The 15,116-nt window shown below is 34.4% G+C and overlaps 1 long non-coding RNA gene across 1 annotated transcript; it reads left to right on the top strand.

Annotated features, from left to right (window-relative positions):
- Nucleotides 1-12,586: 12,586 nt before the first annotated feature.
- On the top strand, nt 12,587-14,599 carry LOC145792592 (uncharacterized). Its single transcript, XR_014332066.1, has 3 exons — nt 12,587-13,161; nt 14,185-14,248; nt 14,414-14,599. It is a non-coding gene; the product is annotated as an uncharacterized LOC145792592 (long non-coding RNA).
- The last annotated feature ends 517 nt before the right edge of the window (nt 14,600-15,116 follow it).

Here is a 15,116-nt window from a genome sequence, read left to right as displayed (position 1 = left end):
ACAAAAATAGTAAAAACAAAAAAATACGAAAAATAAGAAAGTAAAATTTTTTGAAAAGTGTTTTTTAAAAAAAGAAAACCAGCAAGCTGAATATGTTTAGAATGACTTTTAATTTTTTTTACGAAAAGATGTACAAAAAGTAGAGTGAAAAAAGAGAATTTTTGACTTTTTAATACAGGTTGTTGGCTTTTTGATTTTTTTAGTACCTTTTTTACTTTTTAGCTTAAAAAAACCACTTACCAAACAAGGCCTTAGTTGAATACATAACCAAACCCTAACCCTCATCAACCCTGACCCCAAATCATTGTCACTATCGTTGTTTCCATCGCCAGTTCTGACGTCGAAGTCCGAACCCTAACCTTAACCAGCGTTGACTACCCTTTTTTTTCGCCACCATCTTCTCCCCAACCATTCTCCTCTTCCCTCCGTTGCTTCTTCCTCCACAGTCTTTTTCCCTTTCCATTGCAGCCCCTTCATCATCGGCTCATCCTTTCATTACCGCCCCTCTTTTTTGTCGTAGAACCCTCTCTAGCTCCCCTCCTCTCGTCTCAAAACCCTAGCGTCCACTACCGCCACCACTACCCCCTCTCTCTTTCTCTTTCTCTCTCTCTCTCTCTTTTTTCTCGCGATCTGTCTTTGCCTCTCTCTACGGTGGATGAAGGCTTGCGATGGAGGCAGAGATAGATCACGATGGCAGATCTAGGCGACTGACGGTAGAAGCGAGGCTGTTAGCAATGGCTAAGAGAGAGTAGGGTTGTTCACAGTGGTGGAAGTCATCGGTGGCTGGAGAAGAAAGTTGCATGGTGGTCGGAGGTTGGCGGTGATGAGGGAGAAGGGTGGTGAAATGGTTGCCGTTGATGGTGGTTGCCGGTAATGGTTGTTGCCACCGGTGCTAAGTGTTTAATAGTTTTTTTCTTTTCTTTTTTTTCTTTTTTTTTTTGAATTTGAGGTGTGTACTAAGTGATGTGGGAGTAAGGGCAAAAATGGAATGTTGTAGTATGTGTTGAGAAAAATTTTGTTTTTTCAAATTATTAAATGTGTGAACTGACTAGTGGTGTGCCTTGAGACCAAATGTGGTGTGTAAATAGAGGTACCCACTATCAAAGTGTGAAAAAGATTTCTAAATCTTAATTTTATCTTCTTAAATATATTATATTTTTTAAATGTATGAAAAATTTTATATAAATATATTATCTATTTATTTTTAGAGTTAAACATTTAAAAATAATATATTTACTTTCAAAAGTCATGTTTTCTATTTTTTTTAATCTCAATTTTACCCTCTCAAATTTACTATATTTTTTAAAAGTCATAAAGAGTTCTATACAAACCAGTTATCTCTTTATTTTTGGAGTTGAGTATTCAGAAATGATATATCTACTTCCAAGAGTGTTATATAAATAAAAACAAACCGTCACTCTTCTTATAATAATAAAAAAAGATAGGTAAACTACCAATAGATCTTAACAATTAGATTTAATTCTCATCAAGTCCTATTGAAAATAAATCTTAATAAAATTGTCATTAAAAATAATGTTTTGTGATGATTTTTTTGCATATGTCGTTAAATATTGATAATTACCAACTTTTTTTTATTATAGTTTTTATAAATTTTCGCTAAAACTTACAATTAGAAACGTTTTTCTTTGACATATTTTTAAACTGTCGATAAAAGTTAAAAATTAATGACTTTTTTGTGACAATTTTCTTAAACTGTCTCTAAAATTTATAAGTAGTGACATTTTTTATAACAAAATTTTCAAACTGTCACTGAAAATTAACAATTATTGATGTTTTTTTAATAGTGGTTGATGATGATTGAAGAACAAAAAATAATTACTCTTTCTTATTTTCTGTGTCTGCTTCCAAACTGATATACATAATATTTATAATTGTCCATCATATGAATAATTTTGGTTGACTCTTAAAGTTGTATATATTCATTTGAATCTAGACAGAGGAAAGCACATGTGTTTTTAAAACAGAGGTTTATATTATATCTCAAAATTTCACAAGTTATCTTCATACACTTTCTTTTTGTTTAAATTATATTTTGTGATTTGTAATATTTTACATGGTACTTTAATAGCCAAGGTATGATGTCAAAATTCTAAATCAAAATTCTAAATAAGAACCACTTTCGTTGGTTGTATTTTTTAAATCTATTTTTCAATTTTTGATTTTTCATATCTTCTCAGTTTTCTAACTATTTAATTTTCTTTTATATTTATTTGGAAAATAAAAATATGTAGAAATAGAAATTATATAAAATTCATTAAAAAAAATTAAATATAAATATGTTGTAGTTGGATTATCATATAATGATTTTATATGATATATACATATATGTATATATATTGAATTATAAGATTGTAAAATAAACGCTCTTAATTAAATTAAAATACCAACTATATAAAAGAAATTCAATAATGACTAACCAAAAAAGAATAATATAATAACATCTAAACTCAAAAACAAAGAAAAAAATAATGAAAACATTCAAACGATGGAAACATCACAGTATGTGAAATGATTAATCATCTGTAATATTATAGCGATTCCGATTTTGACCTGACCCTTGTTGTATCCCGAACTTGGGTTTCATGGTTTCATATTATTGTTCACATCTTGTTTCCCTTGTATCTCCTTAAATTTGGGTTATTGGATTGTTGTGATTGCGTTTGGAACAGGTTGCTTACTTAGTTTCCAAACTCTTATTGCCCAGAATTTTGCTCCTCCGCTCGAGCGACACTTCTTGCGCTCGATCAGGCTTTGTGAACTCTCAGTACTTTTGCAGGTTTGCAAAACTACTGGGAGAGTGTATTCTACGCTCGAGCGGTGCTTCCTACGCTCGAGCGAGTGGGCGCTCAAGCGATCTTTCTTGAGCTCGAGCATTGGGCTATTGTTTGCAAAACTGCTGGGGGTGTGTATTCTGTGCTTGAGCGTCACTTCTTGTACTCGAGTGGACTGTGCGTATATCAGTTCGTGAAAGTGACTTTTGACATTACTTTTTTATATCTTTTCTCTCAAAACCCTAAAGTTGAGACCCTTTCTCCCTAAAACCTACGTTCTCTCTACATTTTCATCTAGATCTAGTTGTTTCTCCACCTGTGGGCCTTTGTTAAAAAGGAAGAGCACGTCGTGGGCTCTCTTTTCATCCGAACAAAAGTGGGCTTCGGTTCATTTGAGGTTTCTCTACTCTCTCCTTGATCTCTAGTTTCAAGGTAGGGATTTTCTACACTCTCCTATGATTTTTAACTTAGTTATTTGTTGTTGTGTAAATAATATTGGGATTTGGAGGATTTTAGACAAACCTAGGGTTTTTGTTTAAAAATCAAAATAGGGGGTTTTCAAATGAAGGTATTGAAAATGGTTATGGATTTAGATATGAGGATGTGTTGTGTTAATTTTGTTGATTTTGACACATGGATTGGATTTAGAAGAAAATGGAGTTTTGCCCTAAAATGTTTCAAATAATTATTTTGTATAAATAATGAAATTGATATGGAGAATGTGAAATTGGATAGATGTTTATATAAATGGTGGAGTTGGATATTGTCATCTCTCACCTATGGAAATTTGGATAGTTTATCTGTCTTGGAGATTGTATATTTGTTTAGAAAAATCTATTTTAGGCTATTGGTGGAAGATAGCTATGAGTGTTGTAGAAATTGAATGAGGATTAGGTGAATTGAAACTAATCTCTTAACTTTTGTCATTGAATATGACTGTGTTTTAATACACTGTATATGTATGATATTTAGGAGGAGAAATGGGATGTACTCCATGTTTAAGAGAAGAAAATGGATAGACTCCATTGAATTAAGTTAGCCTGTGTGTTCATGGTGAAAGTCTTGAAAATTGCACGTATCCATGGGTGCCAATTCCCACGGACGAAATTTTCGTAAAATGGCAAATTAAAGTGTCGGTATAATAGTTGTATTGATTAAAGAACCATTGAGTTGTAGCCTTAGTTGGGTTGTTTGGATAACAATGGATTTGACTCATGATTTGAGGTGAAACAAATTGACTTGAAGTGAAATGAGATAAAATGGATTGAGATATAAAACTTGGCTTATTATGATCTTGCAGAAAATGAAGGATTTTATCACAGGCATTGTATATGCACATTATACTTATACCTTTGTTAATATTCATATATTGTGTTAGATTGTTTCTACTAGGCTTTGGCTCACCCTACTTGTGAAAAACCATTTTCAGGTACTGTTGATATGGCTCCGCCAAGGATTTAACTCGGGAGGATTGTGGAGCTGAAGGCTCAACTTCTGTTTATTTTGTATTTACTCTTTCACAAGCCTAGGGCTTTATTTGTATTGAGCTTATGACTCATTTTGTTGTAACCAAGCATGGTGTTGGAAAGATATAAGCCATTAGGGCATATGAATATCTGTTTAACTTTCATTCTTTATTACGTCTTGTAACACATGCTGTAGATTCAAAATGAACAATTTATGAATGTATATCGCATGTGTCACCTTTTGTATATTGACTCTGATTAATGAAAGTTTCTTATTGTATCTATATCACTTTGTACTGGTGTTTGGAGTTAGATTATTGTAATCATTTTGGGGCTGTTACAAATATGATGTCAAAACATAAAAGAACTTACTGTTTAACAATTGAAAAAGTAACTCAAATAATAAATTCAAATTTTGAGAGTTTCCTTGAGAGTATCATTATTGTGCAGGTTTTCATCCTGTGAGTTGTGATTTTATAAATTAATGTAGAAAAAGAAGTATAATTAAATTTAAACGACAAATCCATGATATAGAATTGGTATTGAGTATAGAATAATGCACGGAAAAATATGAAAAAAAGGCAATTTAGCATTAAAAAAAATCCTAATACCCGTGAAAGAACTAAGAAGAAAAACGTGATATACAAAATTGGTATTGGGTTTGTGGACTATCTCAATTTACGATAAAAAATATATGAAAAAGAAATATTTGTGAAATTGATTCCATACAAAATAGGTAAAGTTAGTATAATTTAAATTAGGTTTAAGTTTGTGTAGAACTCTATATGTAATTAAGAAAATACATGCTGAGGAAAAAAAAAAAAGCACTTATAAAACGCCACTTAAATATGAGAAAAATACTATTTTTAATAATCTATATAATAAGACAGAAGGGTTTTTGAATCTATCATACACACATTTGTCCTACTAGGACATTTGAACGATTAGGATTCATTTATGCTTGAGGATGGACGGTAGAGATGAGAACCTTCTCTCTCACTCTACCTCAACATCCTTCCTAAAACTTTGCACCCACCCATCCTCATTTGTCTCACCCACCCACTCATCCACCCTCCTACTCTCTACAGAAGAGAGATCCACGCTCATCAAACTCTCTCTATAAACTCTCATCTCTTGGCCTTTCAGTCTCACTTCCCAATTTTCAAATTTCAAAACACCCCCCCTCTCTCTCTCTCTCTCTCTCTCTCTCATATACACACACACACAACCTTATTTCCCACCTACGCTCATCGAATCTCTTTCCGACGACTCTCTCGCAACTCAGCCATGGTGCTACTCATCACCTCCTCCAGTCATCGCCACTGCAGAACGCCATTTCTTCCAGTTATCTCCACCACTGCTGCTCATCACCACTGCCATCGCTCATCATCGCCATGGATGGATCGACATATCGTTGCTACTTATTTGATCTAAGAGGGGATGAGAGGAGAGAGAGCAACGGTTTTGGAGAGAGGAGAGATGAGAGAGAGAGAGAGAGTATGGCAGATGTATCAGAGATAAAGTGTTATGATGATCTCCATTGCTGCTCATCACCACCGCTACCCTTCATCATCGTCGTTGCCATGGATAGATCAATATACCGTTGTTGCTTATTTGATCTAAGAGAGGATGATGAGCGGTGAGACCAACGTTTATTGTTCTGATGATGTATCTTATAGGGTGGATGATGTATCAAAGATGTATCTCATAGGGCAGATGTATCAGAGATAAAGTGTTCTGATGCATCCCATGTGGGTTCTGTGTTTCTAAAAATTGATGTGTTTGGGTTTTTTTTTTCTTTTTCTTTTTTGTGTTTTGTTTGTGCAGATGTATCAGAGAAAAAGTGTTCTTATTCTATGTGGGTTCTGTGTTTCTAAAAATTGATGTGTTTGGGTGTTGTGTGTGTGTATGTGTGTTCTGTTTGTTCTTTATTTATTTCTATTTTTTTATGTACCTTATGGGTTTGGATTTAATTTTTTAAAAAGTTTGGGTCTGAAATAATACTTATCTTCATAAAATGGGTTTTGATTTTAGAAATGTATTTTTATTTTTAGTTTGATTTATGAAATGGATTTAATTCCTTAATGGAAAATGAGTGTTGATTTTTTATGGTTTTGAAAAAGCTTTTGAAATAGTTGTTAATTTCTTATGATTTAACAAAATGGGTGTTGAAATAGAGTGAAAAAAATAGAGAAAGCATAAACGAAAAGAAGGGACTCATTGCCACCTCTGCTCCGTGATTGTCCACCACCATTGAGCTCTAATAGGAGATATAGTGTTTGTTAAGAGATGAGAGAGGATGAGAGGAAGAAATGAGAAAGAGAGACGTTAGAGAGAGAGAGAGAGAATGAGTAGGGAAGATATAGAGACAGAGAGTCAGCAAGTGGGGAAGAGATAATAGGTAAAAAGAGAATGAGTGAAGGAAGATGGATAGAGAGTGAGTCGGAGACAAGAGGGAGAGATAGATTAAATAATTATGTTAGTGGGAGAGAGATTGAATAATTATGTTTGATCTAAATAAAAAAAAAAAAGAGTGTTTTTCTAATCTAAATAAATAATTATAGAGTGTTTTTTTTTCAGTATATTTTTTTATTTATATTAAAGAAACACATAGTCTCTAATTAAAAAGAAAGAAAGAGTGAGTCAGAAAAAGGGACCAATATTATTTACACCGTGCCTTTAGGCACGGATATACACTAGTATATATATATATATGATATGATATGATATGATGCAATATTTATTATATTTATTATTTTATTTGTTAACAAAATATTAATGTAATAATATGTGTCACTATTTGTATATATATATATATACATTTAATACAGTGCTGACAATTAAATTGACAATTAGTCAAGGTCTAAATTTGGTAGACCAACCCACAAGGCTCATGGCCCAACAAAATTGAAGCCCGCCATCATCAAAAGATCAAGACAAAGATTCTTTATAAAAAAAAATTAAGGTCTACACTAAAAATCTCAAACTCTCCATCTCTACTATTTCTTTTCTAAGTCTATACTACTAACAAAGGTATCAGAGAATCTTTAGTCGGTACCACGTCAGTACCTCAAAGACTCATCTCATCTTCTCTTACAAATCATCAAATCAAATTAGGACCATACAAATTTAATTATCATCAACTCATATATATAGCGATCCCGGTTTCCCTTTTCTTTAACTGTTGTGTCCGGACTTGGGTTCCGTGGAGTTGGTTGTTGTATTGGGCGAATTTGAAACAGGTTGGTTGAACTTAGAAACCAAGAGTAGTTGCCCAGATTTTGGCTTTCACGCTCGAGCGGGGATTCTGACGCTCGAGCGGGCCCTTCGTTGTTGTCTGTCCGCTCGAGCTGGGTTTTTGACGCTCGAGCGTAGTTTTCCATCTTCCAGTTTCTCCTCTACAGTGTTGTGCGCTCGAGCGGGAGTTTTGACGCTCGAGCGGGATGTTGTGTGTGACGCTCGAGCGGGAGGTTTGACGCTCGAGCGGAGACTTGGTTCTGTAAAAGTTCTGGGAGTGTGTATCCACCGCTCGAGCGGGATTGTTGACGCTCGAGCGGGAGTCTGTGAGTGACGCTCGAGCGGGGAGTTTGACGCTCGAGCGGGGCGACTTTTATATAAATCCGAGATCCGACTTTTGGATCACTTTTTCAACTCCTTTTCTCTCTCTTACTTTTCAAAATCTCCATTTGAGAGCTCCTCTCACTAGAACCTCAACTTCTCTCTAGGTATTGATCTAGCTAGGGTGTATTCCTCACCTTTGGTCTTTACAAAAGTTGGGTTGATCGTCGAGGGCTTTGCATTGATCCGAAAATTTCGAGTTTTGGAGCACGTTGAGTTTCGTCACCTTCTTTCCTTGAGCTCCGAATTTGAGGTAGGGATATCCTACTCCTCTTTATGAGTTTTGTCTTTAAATTTTGGCATTTCGATATGTTGGGAGTTGTTGGGTAATTTTGAGGAAGTTCAGGCCTTTGTGTAATTTTACAAAAGTTGGGGTTTTAATCATATAAGACCTAAATGCATGTTTGGCATGGAAAAGTGAAATTAATGTTAAAACATTAATGAAAATGGAACCTAAGGGTTGTGATGTTAATTATGGAATATGCCCTAATTACATTAGTTAATTAATTTGTATAATTAATTGTTGGAAATGAGGAATTGTATTGAGAATGTTGAAATCGGGAATGTATGGGACTAAAGGGTGTGGTTGGATCATTTATTGCTCACCAAATTGAAATGTCGATTTAATATCCATTTTGTGCATTTATTTTCTATTTAGAAATAACTGCTTTGGGCTATCGGTGGAGGATAGTCTTGATTGTTGTAGACAATGCATGATGATTAGGCAAACTAAAACCAATCGAGTGAATGTGTCATAGAGTATGACGGTGAATTGAATACATTAATTCTATGTATTGATTGATTGTGTATAGAACCCTTGTGTTTATATGCATTGTGTGTAGAGGAGGAGATGGAGGATGTACTCCGCGGTTTAGGGGAAGATGGGGGATGTACCTCTAAACCGGATAGGATTGAGAGGAGATGGGGGATGAACTCCGTAGACACAACTCATATGCTTGTCTAGAGAAGTGAAGATACAGCTCATAGGCTTATCTTTGAGAAGTGTAGATACAGCTCATATGCTTGTCTAGTGAAGTGTAGATACAGCTCATATGCTTGTCTAGTGAAGTGTAGATACAGCTCATATGCTTGTCTAGTGAAGTGTGAATACAGCTTATATGCTTATCTGTTGACGCGCAAGATGTTTATCTGTTGATGTGTTGATATAGCTAATATGCTTATCTATTAAATAATGATGGAAAATGGAAAGTGACATAGACTCGTATGTTATGAAATTGTGACGTGATATATGCGGATGTATCGGTGTTGGCCATCTATCAATTGCTAATCCTTTAGTCATTGCTCATAGTTGGTTTAGTATATCTCTGCTGGGCTGTGCTCACCCTATATGGGAACATCATTTTCAGGTACGGGTAGCATGCCACCTCCAAGGACGTAGCTTGGGAGGCTAAAGGCGGGCAGACTTTTGTTGTCTTTTCCCTTTTGATGTATTACATGTATATTTAAGCCAAGGGCTTAATGTGTAAATGAGTTAGTACTCTTTTGTTGTAACCAAGTGTTAGCTTGGAAAGCTGTAAGCCTTTAGGACATTTGCTTTTGTTGTTAACATGTAATACTTTTTGTAATGAAACTCTGATGAATAGAAGAATGTGGAACTTTTATATATATCAATGTATGTCTATATTGGTGGGTTTAATGTTATTATTTGAGGGCGTTACAATATATATACATATATATATACACACTAGACTTCATGCTTTCAAAAAACTACCGTTATGGGGGGAAGTTGTAATAAGGCTTCTCATCCAAACAAATGAACTCATAAACTTTTTCAAGTTATCAATGTGGCTTAGTATTTAAGATAATCTTTAAAAAAAGTAAAATACCCATTTCTCCAAAAAATAAAAAAAGCTTCTTCAAGATTTCATGCAATAACAAAAAAAATTAATGATACTGTTTGTTGTTAATAGTCGGTGCTGAATTAAGAACCTTTTGTACAAATTTTAATTAAAACCAACAAACTTGAATTAGCCATAAGTCGAGCAAGCGATCTCTTTTAGTCTTTGAAATTTGGTCGAAAAAAGGGGCCCAAAAAAATGTTTGTTATTATATGTGCTCATAGAAAATAAAAACAAAAAAGGACCGCTCAAAAAAAAATTAAAAAAATTAATTGATGTTTGAATTATTTAAAATAACTGGATGTTTGTTTCACAAATGTATAGATTGTCTATAAAATACTATTTGGTTATAGTTGTTACAATATTAATTGCTTTTGCGGAAAAAACTTTTCAACATTGAAATTGATTAAACTTTACATTCAATCAACTATATCACAAGAAATATTAAATGGATTTGGTTGACAAGTTAAGTTATAACGATTATGCTTTAAACCCGACCCGCTCATTGTTTTGGATCTAGGATTTCTTGTCTTGAATGGTTGTTCGTTTCTTCTTATATCTTATTCCTTGTTGAGATTGGTTATTAAAGTGTCTTGATTGTGTTTGAAACAGGTTGAGAGTTAGTTTTTTCAAATTGTTGCTGTCCAAATTTTGGCTTGTTCGCTCGAGCGAACTTTGAGAACTTCCAGTACTTTTACAGGTCTGCAAAACTACTAGGAGTATGGCATTCTTCACTCGAGCGGTGTTTCTCGCACTCGAGCGGTGTTTCTCGCACTCGAGCGGTCTTGGCTCGAGTGGTCCTTCTTGTGCTCGAGCGGTCTTTTGGAACTCTCAGTACTTTTGCAGGTCTGCAAAAGTACTGGGAGAGTGGTGTTTTTTGCTCGAGCGGTACTTTGTTTGCTCGAGCAGTCTCTCTTTTTATGTCTGGTTGCTCGAGCGGTCTGCATGTCTATCAATCCGTAAAAGTCACATTTTGAGTCATTTTTTCATGCCTTTCTCTTTCTAAACATTTCAAAACCCTAAATCTTCACTCTCTCTAAAAACTAATTTTCAACCCTCAAATACACTATCATCCATTAATCTTTACACCCTAGTCCCTTTGATAAAAAGGGAGAGCTCACCTAGAATTTTCATTTGATCAGAGCAAAGTCCATTTTTGACTCCCTTGAAGTTTCGACCTTGCTCTTGCTTGTCTTCTAACTTTAGGTTGGGATTTCTCCATACTTTAGTGTAATTTTTAATTTGGTTATTTGCCTTTTTAAAAAAGACCTTGATATTTGGGAATTTTTGAACAAATCTAGAGTTTTGGTTTGAAATCAAAAGAGGGGTTTGTAAATTGATTTTTGAAAAGGGTTGTGGAATTGTAAATGTGACTGAGTTGTGGTAAAATAATGTATTTTTTTTTTATTCTTGGAATTGATTTATGAAGAAAAGAGGGATTTTGCCCTAAAATGTGAATATTTGATTTTGTAAAGAGAAAATGAAAATGATGTGGGTTTTATGGAATTGGAATGATGATGAGAATGATAGTGGAGTTAGATATGCATTATCACTCCCACCTTGAGATTTTGAAAGGTATATCTTTATTAGAAATTATCTGTCTGTTTAGATATATTTGTTTTGGGTTATCGATGGAAGATAACTATGATGGTTGTAGAAGTTGCATGAGAATTAGGCGAATTGAAACTAATTTCTCATCTATTTGCATCGAGCATTGTAACATATTTAACACATTGAAAATGTTTATTATTTTGAGAAAAAGGGGTAAATATCTTGGTGAATCTGGTAGGAGTGTAATTGTGGTATTATGTTGGCTTGTGTATCCTTGGTGAAAGTCCAGAAACCCGAGCGGATAGGTGCTAAGCCTTTTGGGTAATACTAGTAAAAATGGCAAATTGGTAGTGCTTGTAGCCTACTTGCAAATACGTCTGTTTTCTATTGTAAAGGAAATGATTTCATGAATTGTGATATAAACCTAGCATAACATGGTCTTTGAAAAGAGATATAAAATATTTTGGCACGAAGATTATATTTGCATTCACCTTATAGTTTTGTTAAGATTCATAACTGTGATAGAGTTTCTCTACTGGGTTTTGGCTTTTTCAGATGTTGATGATATGCCTCCGCCAAAGCCGTAGTTTAGGAGGATTTGGAGTCAAGAGCTTCTTACTACAACAAATTGCACTTTTGGCGACCAAATTTGACGACTAAAAAAATTTTATTGCCAAAAGTTGTGGAATTGACGACTAAAAATTATATTAGTCGGCAAAAATACAATATATAGCTGCTAATTTTTTTTAGTCGTGGTATATTGATTATTAGCGACTAAAAAAAAATTTAGTTGCTAAAAATGCCACAATTGGCGACTGAAATTTTTTTTAGTCACTGTATAATTAGTTTTGGCTACTAAAATTATTTAGACGCCGAATAAAAAATAAAAATTTACTTTTTATATTTGGCGACCAAACTTTTGGTTGCCAAAAAGTTATTTTCAGCGACTAAAAAATATTTTAGTTGCTGTATAGTTAGTTTTGGCTACTAAAATTATTTAATCGCCGAATGAAAAATACAAAATTTACTTTTTATCTTTGGCTACCAAAAGTTTGGTTACCAAAAAAAGTTATTTTCAGCGACTAAAAAAATTTTAGTTGCCAAAGAACTAAAATATTTGGAGGGAGATATTTCAAATTTTGGAGAGATTTAAAAAATAAAAAGTTTCTGACAAAAAAAAATTAGTCGCTAAATTAATACTTTTGGCAATTAATATTTTAATGTCATTAATTGAGATTTGGCTACCAAAAAAATTTTGTCGTTATATATTAAGATTTTGTGACAAAAAAACGAATTTAGTCGGTAAAGGTGAAATTTTTTTAGAGGGAAATCACTCAATATTGGCGTCCGCCCCTTGTTCTCTATACACAACAATTTGGTAAAACCTCTCACACATATTCTCCTCCACTACCAAACCTGACCCCACCTCACCTCGACCACAACCACCGGCGCAGATCACCACAGCCACAGCCACCGCTACCGCCGCAAATCGCCATTATCATCGATAATCCTCCTCCGTCTTGCACTGGTGCCTCTCTCTCTCTCTCTCTTTCTCTTCCCTAAACACCCACCGCACCGCCTCGGCTCATCCTCTTTCTCCTCCGCTGGAGCCTCCACCGGATCCAAGAAGATCGTCGAGATCTGAATTAGATTTGAGTCCTAGGCTGAGATCTGACCGTCGTGAGCGATCCACACATATCCGTCGCCGGCAGTGAAGACGGAGAGACCATGCCTAACGATTGAGATCTGAATCAGATTCGCTTTTGCGATATAAAAATCTCTTGAGCACTCAGATCTCTGTGATTTTTGCTCCAATCAGCACCTCTCTTTAAGATCTGTGTCAGATTTGATGGCGGCGAAGAAGGCTAGGATTCGGTAAGAAACAGAACCATTGTAAAAAAACATAGCACTTTGTTTTTCTTTGAAATTTCCTCACCGCTGTTATTATCTGATCCTCATTCCTCCTTCGTCTTTAATTTTTCTCAAATCTGATTTTTCACTGTGCTTATATATGTTTATACTACTATATATACTACAATTTATTACAGGTCATTGTTGGAACATTAATATACATTAATATTGGAATCAGTTTGTTGAGTGTATGGAATGTTTCATTTCTTCGATATCCTGCAAGAGTGAGTGCATTATTTACAACAAAGTCTGTCTGTTTGGGTTACTACGTTCATATGTTCTCTGATAATCTCTTTTTAGTTCTTTCACAACATTGAAACTTCTTGTATTTTTTCAAGCCATTTTACCTTATTCTCAAGCTCTGGAGAAGCTTGCCCCTCACATTCAACAAGCATGTGTTTATCTATGCCTTTGCTGCTTGTTTACTATCTTGAAAGCTTCTTGGCAAATGCTCTTACACCTACTAAACTACTTCAATTTAGGTTAGCATGGAGAGTAATGGGAAAAGTGTATTAATTGATACCGTGCCTTTTCCCTATGAGACTGGTGAAATTGATTTTGGTGAATCAGGAACAAATGGCCAGCATAGCTTTCACAAATTAATTCACCAAGTAACTTAAGTGTTCTGTTCCATATGTTGGTAAATGAAATTGATAATGCCCATATAAGTAGAAAATTCTCCTACCTGAACTATTTTTACCATCCGGTGCTTCTTTGAAGTTGAGGAATATTTCTTGTCTGAGGCTGGCGAGTAGTTTGAGAATGTTTTTTTTTTTCTTTTTTTTTCCTCTGAACATATAGTATTAACATTTTGACGATTTGTCAGAGGTGTTATATAGAACTTGAATTGCTTAATGTCAATGAAGAATACAGACCTGATTGCCAGGTTGTTGCTGGTGAATGTATGTGCACTAGATTATGTTTAGCTTGTCTATATTTTTCCGTGTTGTAAACTGTCCCTATAACCCATCTTCTCGGAACTTTCAGGGGCGAGTAATTCCTTGTGATTTTATTGGTGTTGTGAAGAGTCAGCAACTTGTTTACCTTAAAGGTACCTCATTCTTTTTTCCCCCTCTCTTTATTGGCCACAATTTCTTATCTCAATATTGCCAAAACAAGTTTGCTTGAATGGCTTGGTAAAGGTGGTCTGTAGATCCCTTATTTTCTTGATGGTGCTTCTATCTGTTACCAAATTTTTCATTAAATTGTGTTGTAGGTGAAGTATGAGTAACCATGATGAACTCATGTCTAACTTTTTTGCATAGCCAGATGCTCTTGCTTACGGGAAGGTAAAATGGATGCTTTTCCATAACCGTGCTATTTCACCCGGTTGATAGCTACTTTCAATTTTTTGTCTAGCCAATAGTTCTCTAAATTTTCATTTTGCTTCTGTGCAAGAAAACAAAATATTAATAATACTATAGTAATAATAAATGAAAAGAAGCAGCCGCAACCATCATGAAGAATCCTTACGGTGATTTTGTGAAACTTTAAAGCCATGTAGCTGCGTCATGAGGTGTTTGACATTATGAAAAATTTCTGTAGTGTTGATTGTTTCTTTTTCCATTTTTAATTGTGTGCATTCATATCTAGAAATCATAAGATTTTTTTCTATTAATCTGCCTTGTGATGGCAATATCTCCCTAAAAGTGCCAGAATGTTTAACTAGGGACAATTACTTGACAGTTGGGTTAGTGGAAAAAAATTACAAATTAATAAAAAAGTTTATAATATTGACTATTAATGTGTTTACTGTTTTTCACTTTTTGGTAAATAAGTTAAACTGACACAATGTCAGTGTAATTCTCCCACAAGGTACTTTTCTTCTCACTACATTATGTGGTCTCTTACTATCCGTTGAAAGTTTGTTCCTAATATATATTGTCCTTCACAGACCTTCTCTGGCAATCAGCCTTCTT

This window comes from Camellia sinensis, chromosome 6 (genome assembly GCF_055761805.1).
Source record: "Camellia sinensis isolate YWXY chromosome 6, ASM5576180v1, whole genome shotgun sequence".
In the NCBI taxonomy this organism is placed as follows: Eukaryota; Viridiplantae; Streptophyta; class Magnoliopsida; order Ericales; family Theaceae; genus Camellia; species Camellia sinensis.
The sequence above is the reverse complement of the archived record's forward strand: the minus strand, read 5'-3'. Positions and strand labels throughout refer to the sequence as shown.